Raw genomic sequence first — 8,668 nt, forward strand, 5'->3', positions numbered from 1 at the left:
TTATTTGCAGTAAGATGAGCAGCAAATTCCAGCTCTCATTTCCTGGTGGAAGAACATAACCCAAAATCAAGGGAACGTTTCTCACAAGACAGAGTTTGAATATAATTAAGTGCTATGCTATTTCCACTGTTCTCTAGGTTGACTTTAGTTGGACGTTTTTTTCACTCCAAGTACCCATAGTCAAACGAATAGATTCTAGAGAGAAGCGCACATTTCAAAATACAATTTTCAGAGACATATTCAAACAACAATTTTAAATCAAACTGAGCCACCCCTTCAAGAATGTCATGCATTATGTCCACAGAAAAATGACTACAAACATTGAAGTGGGTATCCCGGTTTTAAGTAGGTTGTAGTTTTTTCTTTACACCACACACAAATGGGAGCTGTTGGTCTGATTGCAACTGATTCAAATGCATTTCAAAGTGTTTTGCTTGGTAGAGATCAATCTTACTGTAAACCGTCTGAGCATTAGACTTTTCTATCAAACAGAACCGGCAAAAGTAATGACCACTGAAGGACTCTGTTAAACCAAGGACTGCATCCCCAAATTGTCTCCAGTTATTTGCCAGTTGAAAAAAGCAAATTTACACCATCACTCACCAGTTTTTATAACATCATTAACCAAGGGCTCTAGAATGGCATCAAATACATTTTGTTTAGATCTTGATAATGAAATAATGACACTAAATTAATATTCATCACAACAGAGTTAAAGTTGGGTCACAGATTCCTGAGGACAAAATAAATGGTGCCAATCTTGTGAACACCACGCTTCGATCCAAGCGGGTTGGCAGTTTCAAAGTCATCATAGTACAATTGGATCTGTAAAGCATTTATATGTTTTGAGAACAAGGGATGAGTCTTAAAGTAACTTCCATCACAAAAGTCTTCATAAGTGTCTTCCACAGATGTATCCCTAGGTGCATTTTCCAATAACTTACAGATTTCAGAATTACGACACATTAACATATGTTTCCAGTATAGGAAGATATACAAAAGTGTCTTTCACTGGTACTTGTTCATACATGCCAGTTTGTTTATTTCACCTGTTATCATATCTAACTCCCAACACTACTTCTACTGGCTCCACAACACCCCATTTTTGGTTGAAATACTTTGTTCTCTTGGTTTCTGTGTTAAAACTGGCAAATGGGTTTTCAAAGTACTCAAAACTATCCTTTACAGCAGATGTAGAGGGGTTATCCATAGGCATAAATGACAGAACATCTTGTTTAATTTGGGAGTGCAGCCCAGTAGTAAGCTCTTTTAAATCACACACTACAGTTGACGCAACACTATTTGCAACACCACTAGCTTGCAACTTGGCAATGGAGGCACACATATCTTTAGCAAGACTGTCCATTCTTCTCAAAACAATCACTTTGAGTGTTATTTGGGACACCAATGTCGCCACCCATTTGTGGAGCTTCTGACTGGACAGGAGAATCGGCAACATGAGAGGGCCCTTCTAAGCTTAATGCATCTACTACTTGACAGATATCCTTATGAATACTATTCAAATGTTTTCTGAAACCTGTGTATGTTGAACTGCCATCTACAACTATCTTGAGCACAGACCAATCTAAACTTGGTGGAGGGATAGAAGCTATGCTTAATTCTCAAATGAGATATCAATGACTGACTGTTTCTGTGCAACGCTTGACATCAAAAGCACCGTAATATACATTTATCTAGTTAAGAAGTTTTGTCCTCAACTCTATCACGCTAGGGGCCTTTCTTGTTTTGCCTACATCAATGTTGTAGATGGTTGACTGCACAAATGTGTAGAAGTTGACGAGCATCATCATACATCAGGTTAAAGACAAAAGTGGGCTTTGAACAGTTCATCAAAACGCACACAGACCACTAGTTGCCTGGCAGGGAACAAGCCTCTTGTCCACCACGATGTAGTAGTTGTCAATCTTGCTCTCTTCTTCCGACGGCAAGGAGGTATGGCTGTCGACCATGGCTCCCATCAAGATGGTCTTCAATGCTGCAGCATGACTGCAACACAAAGGGTCTTTTTAAGTCAATCTTCACATGTTAAGACAATGAAGAGACAACCCAAAAAATTAATCACAACAATTACTGTATCATCTTACCTTATGAAAGTGCACTATCTGCCCACAGCATCACTGGCACTGATCTTGGTCCTCTTCCCTCCTGCTGGTGGTGGGAGGAGATGAAGCAGCAGCAGCGGGGAGGACATTTCATTTCTCGGTCTGAGGGCGAATCACATACAGTGGGGGAAAAAAGTATTTAGTCAGCCACCAATTGTGCAAATTCTCCCACTTAAAAAGATGAGAGGCCTGTAATTTTCATCATAGGTACACGTCAACTATGACAGACAAAATTTAAAAAAAATATCCAGAAAATCACATTGTAGGATTTTTTATGAATTTATTTGCAAATTATGGTGGAAAATAAGTATTTGGTCAATAACAAAAGTTTCTCAATACTTTGTTATATACCCTTTGTTGGCAATGACACAAGTCAAACGTTTTCTGTAAGTCTTCACAAGGTTTTCACACACTGTTGCTGGTATTTTGGCCCATTCCTCCTCTAGAGCAGTGATGTTTTGGGGCTGTCGCTGGGCAACACAGACTTTCAACTCCCTCCAAAGATTTTCTATGGGGTTGAGATCTGGAGACTGGCTAGGCCACTCCAGGACCTTGAAATGCTTCTTACGAAGCCAATCCTTCGTTGCCTGGGCGGTGTGTTTGGGATCATTGTCATGCTGAAAGACCCAGCCACGTTTCATCTTCAATGCCCTTGCTGATGGAAGGAGGTTTTCACTCAAAATCTCACGATACATATCCCCATTCATTCTTTCCTTTACACGGATCAGTCGTCCTGGTCCCTATGCAGAAAAACAGCCCCAAAGCATGATGTTTCCACCCCCATGCTTCACAGTAGGTATGGTGTTCTTTGGATGCAACTCAGCATTCTTTGTCCTCCAAACACGACGAGTTGAGTTTTTACCAAAAAGTTATATTTTGGTTTCATCTGACCATATGACATTCTCCCAATCCTCTTCTGGATCATCCAAATGCACTCTAGCAAACTTCAGACGGGCCTGGACATGTACTGGCTTAAGCAGGGGGACACGTCTCGCACTGCAGGATTTGAGTCCCTGGCGGCGTAGTGTGTTACTGATGGTAGGCTTTTTTACTTTGGTCCCAGCTCTCTGCAGGTCATTCACTAGGTCCCCCCGTGTGGTTCTGGGATATTTGCTCACCGTTCTTGTGATCATTTTGACCCCACAGGGTGAGATCTTGCGTGGAGCCCCAGATCAAGGGAGATTATCAGTGGTCTTGTATGTCTTCCATTTCCTAATAATTGCTCCCACAGTTGATTTCTTCAAACCAAGCTGCTTACCTATTGCAGATTCAGTTTTCCCAGCCTGGTGCAGGTCTACAATTTTGTTTCTGGTGTCCTTTGACAGCTCTTTGGTCTTGGCCATAGTGGAGTTTGGAGTGTGACTGTTTGAGGTTGTGGACAGTTGTCTTTTATACTGATAACAAGTTCAAACAGGTGCCATTAATACAGGTAACGAGTGGAGAACAGAGGAGCCTCTTAAAGAAGAAGTTACAGGTCTGTGAGAGCCAGAAATCTTGCTTGTTTGTAGGTGACCAAATACTTATTTTCCACCATAATTTGCAAATAAATTCATTAAAAATCCTACAATGTGATTTTCTGGAGAAAATAAATCTCAATTTGTCTGTCATAGTTGACGTGTACCTATGATGAAAATTACAGGCCTCTCTCATTTTAAGTGGGAGAACTTGCACAATTGGTGGCTGACTAAATACATTTTTTCCCCACTGTAAAACAATATTGCTGAGTTTGAAACATTGCACTACCCATGAGAGAATCCACTTACTGGTTTCGCTGTCATTCTCTGGCAGTTTTTCTGCAGACTTCAGGAGGCGACGCAAATCGGTGGTCGTAGTCAGGGATCTTGCCAGTTTGACTTTAGGCTTCAATACAGTGTCCCACTTTTCAAGGAGCTTAGAAGATGTTTCATTGTCGAACATCAGCAAAAAGTCCTGATTCACCTAAAACAAAGTGGATCAACTCAACTTCATTACCAACACAAAATCATCTCATCTCAATCAGACAAATAGTATGTAGTTCTGATTCCAATACATACTACATCACACATCAATCCTTTGATGTCCAGAAACCTGGGAAGGACTGTGAGGACATTTGTGCTTCTGTCTGGACTATAAACTAGCTCCTGGCGATACTGGAACACCTCCATCTTCTGATAGATTTGTTTTTCATCGGCCGAGTGGACAAGGAATGATATGGCCTCCTTGCAAGCATCACCAACAAGCTGGTGTCCAGGTCAGTCTTCCTCCTATGGGTTGGGCCTCCTGACTGGGGTGAAATACTCTTCTTGATGGGTCGACGTGAGGTCTTCCTTGATACTGTCTTCAGGCGATAATTCAGATATCCTTTACCTGTGTCAGGATCATAGAAGTGTTCCTTAGATAGGTGACCAACATTGTAGTCAAATGGTTATTATTTTTAGACTTGATTCTATGACTGTTTGATGCCCCTTTCAGTCCACAAAACAAGTGTCAAAGTATTAAAGCAAGCATGCTCTACCAGCACTTACATAGCCTTTGGCGGAAAAGGGATCTTTCAATGAAGGAAAGAGGATCACAATTCCAAGAGCATAACGTTCTCTCTGTTGACGAGTGGGAAGCCTTCTGCTCAAAAACAGTAAAGCATACACATGCCAAATATGTTTAACCAACGTTTTGTTGATGAAGGTACTATATCTTCCTACAGTTTCATAATGATGCCACATTTTTGTCATTTTAGCAGACGCTCTTATCCAGAGCGATACATTTTTCATACTGGCCCCCCGTGGGAATCGAACCCACAACCTTGGCGTTGCAAACGCCATGCTCTACCAACTGAGCTACAGAAGGCTTAAATTACATGAATGTATAGTTTGATTGTTTTGATCCATTGGTTGTGGCCAGATTGGCTAATGAGAAGCTTACCAATGCATCTCTCATGTGGCTGACTAAGATGGCAGTCATCTCTCTCCTGGTTCTGTGGTCCAATGTTTTGATTGTCTGGTACTCTTCTAATACGTCTTGCACACCAGGTCTACTAGTCAGGGCATCTCGGACCATCTATTAAGACAAGAGAAAAGTTAAACAATTTAGGGATGGTTTATGCTGTCGGAATCTCCATGAAGAGCAAACACAGAAATGGTATTATCAACATCCAATATCAGTTATCATTATTCCTCTTTTGCTGCTGCGGAGTCGTTGGCCTTTTTAGACGGTCTTTCTGGAGATCTCAGGTCTAAATCACTTGACGAGAGGGATAATGTGCACAAACTAGGTGTCGAACAATCTGCAGGAGAAAAGTCTGAGCACAAACAATGGATCAAAGCATTCAATCTATACATTCATGTTATTTGATATCATTACATGAGACTGTAGAAAGATACCTTCATCAAGATCTTTGTGAGGCACAGGTCTGGATTGGTCTCAATCAGGTCCAGCAGGACATTCTCCTCCACCTCAATTTGGGAATCATCAAACATTTGTATTTGTGCTGCAGAGGGCAGTCCAAACCTATTTTGGACTACAAAAAAGAGAGACTAGTCAGAATACAGGGAGATAAGCCACCTAGGGGGCAACAGAATGGGTCTGACCCAAATCAAGCCCAAGGGTTCAATTTAGAAAATACATCAGACAGTTCATATATTCACCTTGATTGCTGAGAACCCAGGCTGCAACTTCATGAACTTCTTGCATTTTTGGCATTGGACCTTCACCAACATGTTACACTGCACTCCTGCAAAATGCAAGCACACACAATGTCATATTTAAGTTACATTTGGTTGAAAACATTTTATGGTGTAGCTGTACATATAGAAACAATCACAAAATGCCCCCTTATACACCCTCCCCTTTGTCTTCCCTGCAGTGGATCAACCATTTGTTCCAAATGCCACTTTAATGATATAACAGGTGTCCGCCTGCCTGCGGATCTGGGGCTTGGCAAGGCAATATTCCAGTGAAATCAACCAACTCAACTACCTAGCTATCTATCTAGCTACAAACAGTTACCACCACCACTCAAATCTATAGGAAAGAAACTGGCCAAAACATTTCAAGCCATATTGGCTTGAACACAATGTCTGATCTGTGATTAACATGTCTATGGTGTGTGCTTGTTGTTAGTCTAAATGACAGAGGACAACCCTATCACGTCTGGCCACATGCACTAGCTAGCTAGCTAACATTAGCGCTAAGTTACAAGATGTTGAGGTCTGTGTTGTAGCTAGCTATATAGCTAGCTACAGTGAGGGAAAAAAGTATTTGATCCGCTGCTGATTTTGTACGTTTGCCCACTGACAAAGACCTGATCAGTCTATAATTTTAATGGTAGGTTTATTTGAACAGTGAGGCAGAATTACAACAAAATTTTCCAGAAAAACGCATGTAAAAAATGTTATAAATTGAATTGCATTTTAATGAGGGGAATAAGTATTTGACCCCTCTGCAAAACATGACTTAGTACTTGGTGGCAAAACCCTTGTTGGCAATCACAGAGGTCAGACGTTTCTTGTAGTTGGCCACCAGGTTTGCACACATCTCAGGAGGGATTTTGTCCCACTCCTCTTTGCAGATCTTCTCCGAGTCATTAAGGTTTCGAGGCTGACGTTTGGCAACTCAAACCTTCAGCTCCCTCCACAGATTTTCTATGGGATTAAGGTCTGGAGACTGGTTAGGCCACTCCAGGACCTTAATGTGCTTCTTCTTGAGCCACTCCTTTGTTGCCTTGGCCGTGTGTTTTGGGTCATTGTCATGCTGGAATACCCATCCACGACCCATTTTCAATGCCCTGGCTGAGGGAAGGAGGTTCTCACCCAAGATTTGACGGTACATGGCCCCGTCCATTGTCCCTTTGATGCGGTGAAATTGTCCTGTCCCCTTAGCAGAAAAACACCCCCAAAGCATAATGTTTCCACCTCCATGTTTGACGGTGGGGATGGTGTTCTTGGGGTCATAGGCAGCATTCCTCCTCCTCCAAACACGGCGAGTTGAGTTGATGCCAAAGAGCTCCATTTTGGTCTCATCTGACCACAACACTTTCACCCAGTTCTCCTCTGAATCATTCAGATATTCATTGGCAAACTTCAGACGGGCATGTATATGTGCTTTCTTGAGCAGGGGGACCTTGCTGGAGCTGCAGGATTTCAGTCCTTCATGGTGTAGTGTGTTACTAATTGTTTTCTTGGTGACTATGGTCCCAGCTGCCTTGAGATCATTGACAAGATCCTCCCGTGTAGTTCTGGGCTGATTCCTCACCGTTCTCATGATCATTGCAACTCCACGAGGTGAGATCTTGCATGGAGCTCCAGGCCGAGGGAGATTGACAGTTATTTTGTGTTTCTTCCATTTGCGAATAATCGCACAAACTGTTGTCACCTTCTCACCAAGCTGCTTGGCGATGGTCTTGTAGCCCATTCCAGCCTTGTGTAGGTCTACAATCTTGTCCCTGACATCCTTGGAGAGCTCTTTGGTCTTGGCCATGTTGGAGAGTTTGGAATCTGATTGATTGATTGCTTCTGTGGACAGGTGTCTTTTATATAGGTAACAAGCTGAGATTAGGAGCACTCCCTTTAAGAGTGTGCTCCTAATTTTAGCTCGTTACCTGTATAAAAGACACCTGGGATCCAGAAATCTTTCTGATTGAGAGGGGGTCAAATACCTATTTCCATCATTAAAATGCAAATCAATTTATAACATTTTTGACATGCGTTTTTCTGGATTTTTTGTTGTTATTCTGTCTCTCACTGTTCACATAAACCTACCATTAAAATTATATACTGAATATTTCTTTGTCAGTGGGCAAACATACAAAATCAGCAGGGGATCAAATACTTTTTTCCCTCACTGTCTGCCATCTGCCCGGTACAGTTGAAACCGGGATTCATCCGTGAAGAGCACACTTCTCCAGCTTGCCAGTAGCCATCGAAGGTGAGCGTATGCCCACTAAAGTCGGTTACGATGCCGAACTGCATTCAGGTCAAGACCCTGGTGAGGACGACGAGCACACAGATGAGCTTCCCTGAAACGGTTTCTGACAGTTTGTGTAGAAATTATTCGGTTGTGCATACCCACAGTTTCATCAGCTGTCCGCGTGGCTGGTCTCAGACGATCCCGCAGGTGAAGAAGACGGATGTAGAGGTCATGGTTACATGTGGTCTGTGGTTGTGAGGCCGGTTGGCTGTACTGCCAAATTCTCTAAAAGTACGTTGGGTGCGGCTTATGGTAGAGAAATTAACATTAAAATATCTGGCAACAGTTCTGGTGGACATTCCTGCTGTCAGCATGCCAATTGCATGCTCACTCAGAACTTGAGACATCTGTGGCAAGGTGCACTTGTAATGATCATGGTGTTTAATCCTCTTCTTGATATGCCACACAGGTGGATAGATTATCTTGGAAAATGAGAAATGCTCACTAACAGGGATGTCAACTAATTTGTTTTCAACATTTTTGAGAAATAAGCTATTCGTGCATATGGAACTTTTATTTCAGTTCATGAAACATGGAACCAACACTTTACATGTTGCTTTTAGATTTCTGTTCAGTATATGTTTGGTTGTACCAGCACCTCGTTG

General features: G+C 42.1%; 1 pseudogene; it reads right to left on the reverse strand.

The window, feature by feature from the left end:
* Positions 1-1,694: 1,694 nt before the first annotated feature.
* On the reverse strand, positions 1,695-5,575 carry LOC121540047 (annotated as a pseudogene).
* Between the last annotated feature and the right edge of the window lie 3,093 nt (positions 5,576-8,668).

The sequence above is a fragment of the Coregonus clupeaformis genome, chromosome 26 (genome assembly GCF_020615455.1).
Source record: "Coregonus clupeaformis isolate EN_2021a chromosome 26, ASM2061545v1, whole genome shotgun sequence".
NCBI lineage: Eukaryota > Metazoa > Chordata > Actinopteri > Salmoniformes > Salmonidae > Coregonus > Coregonus clupeaformis.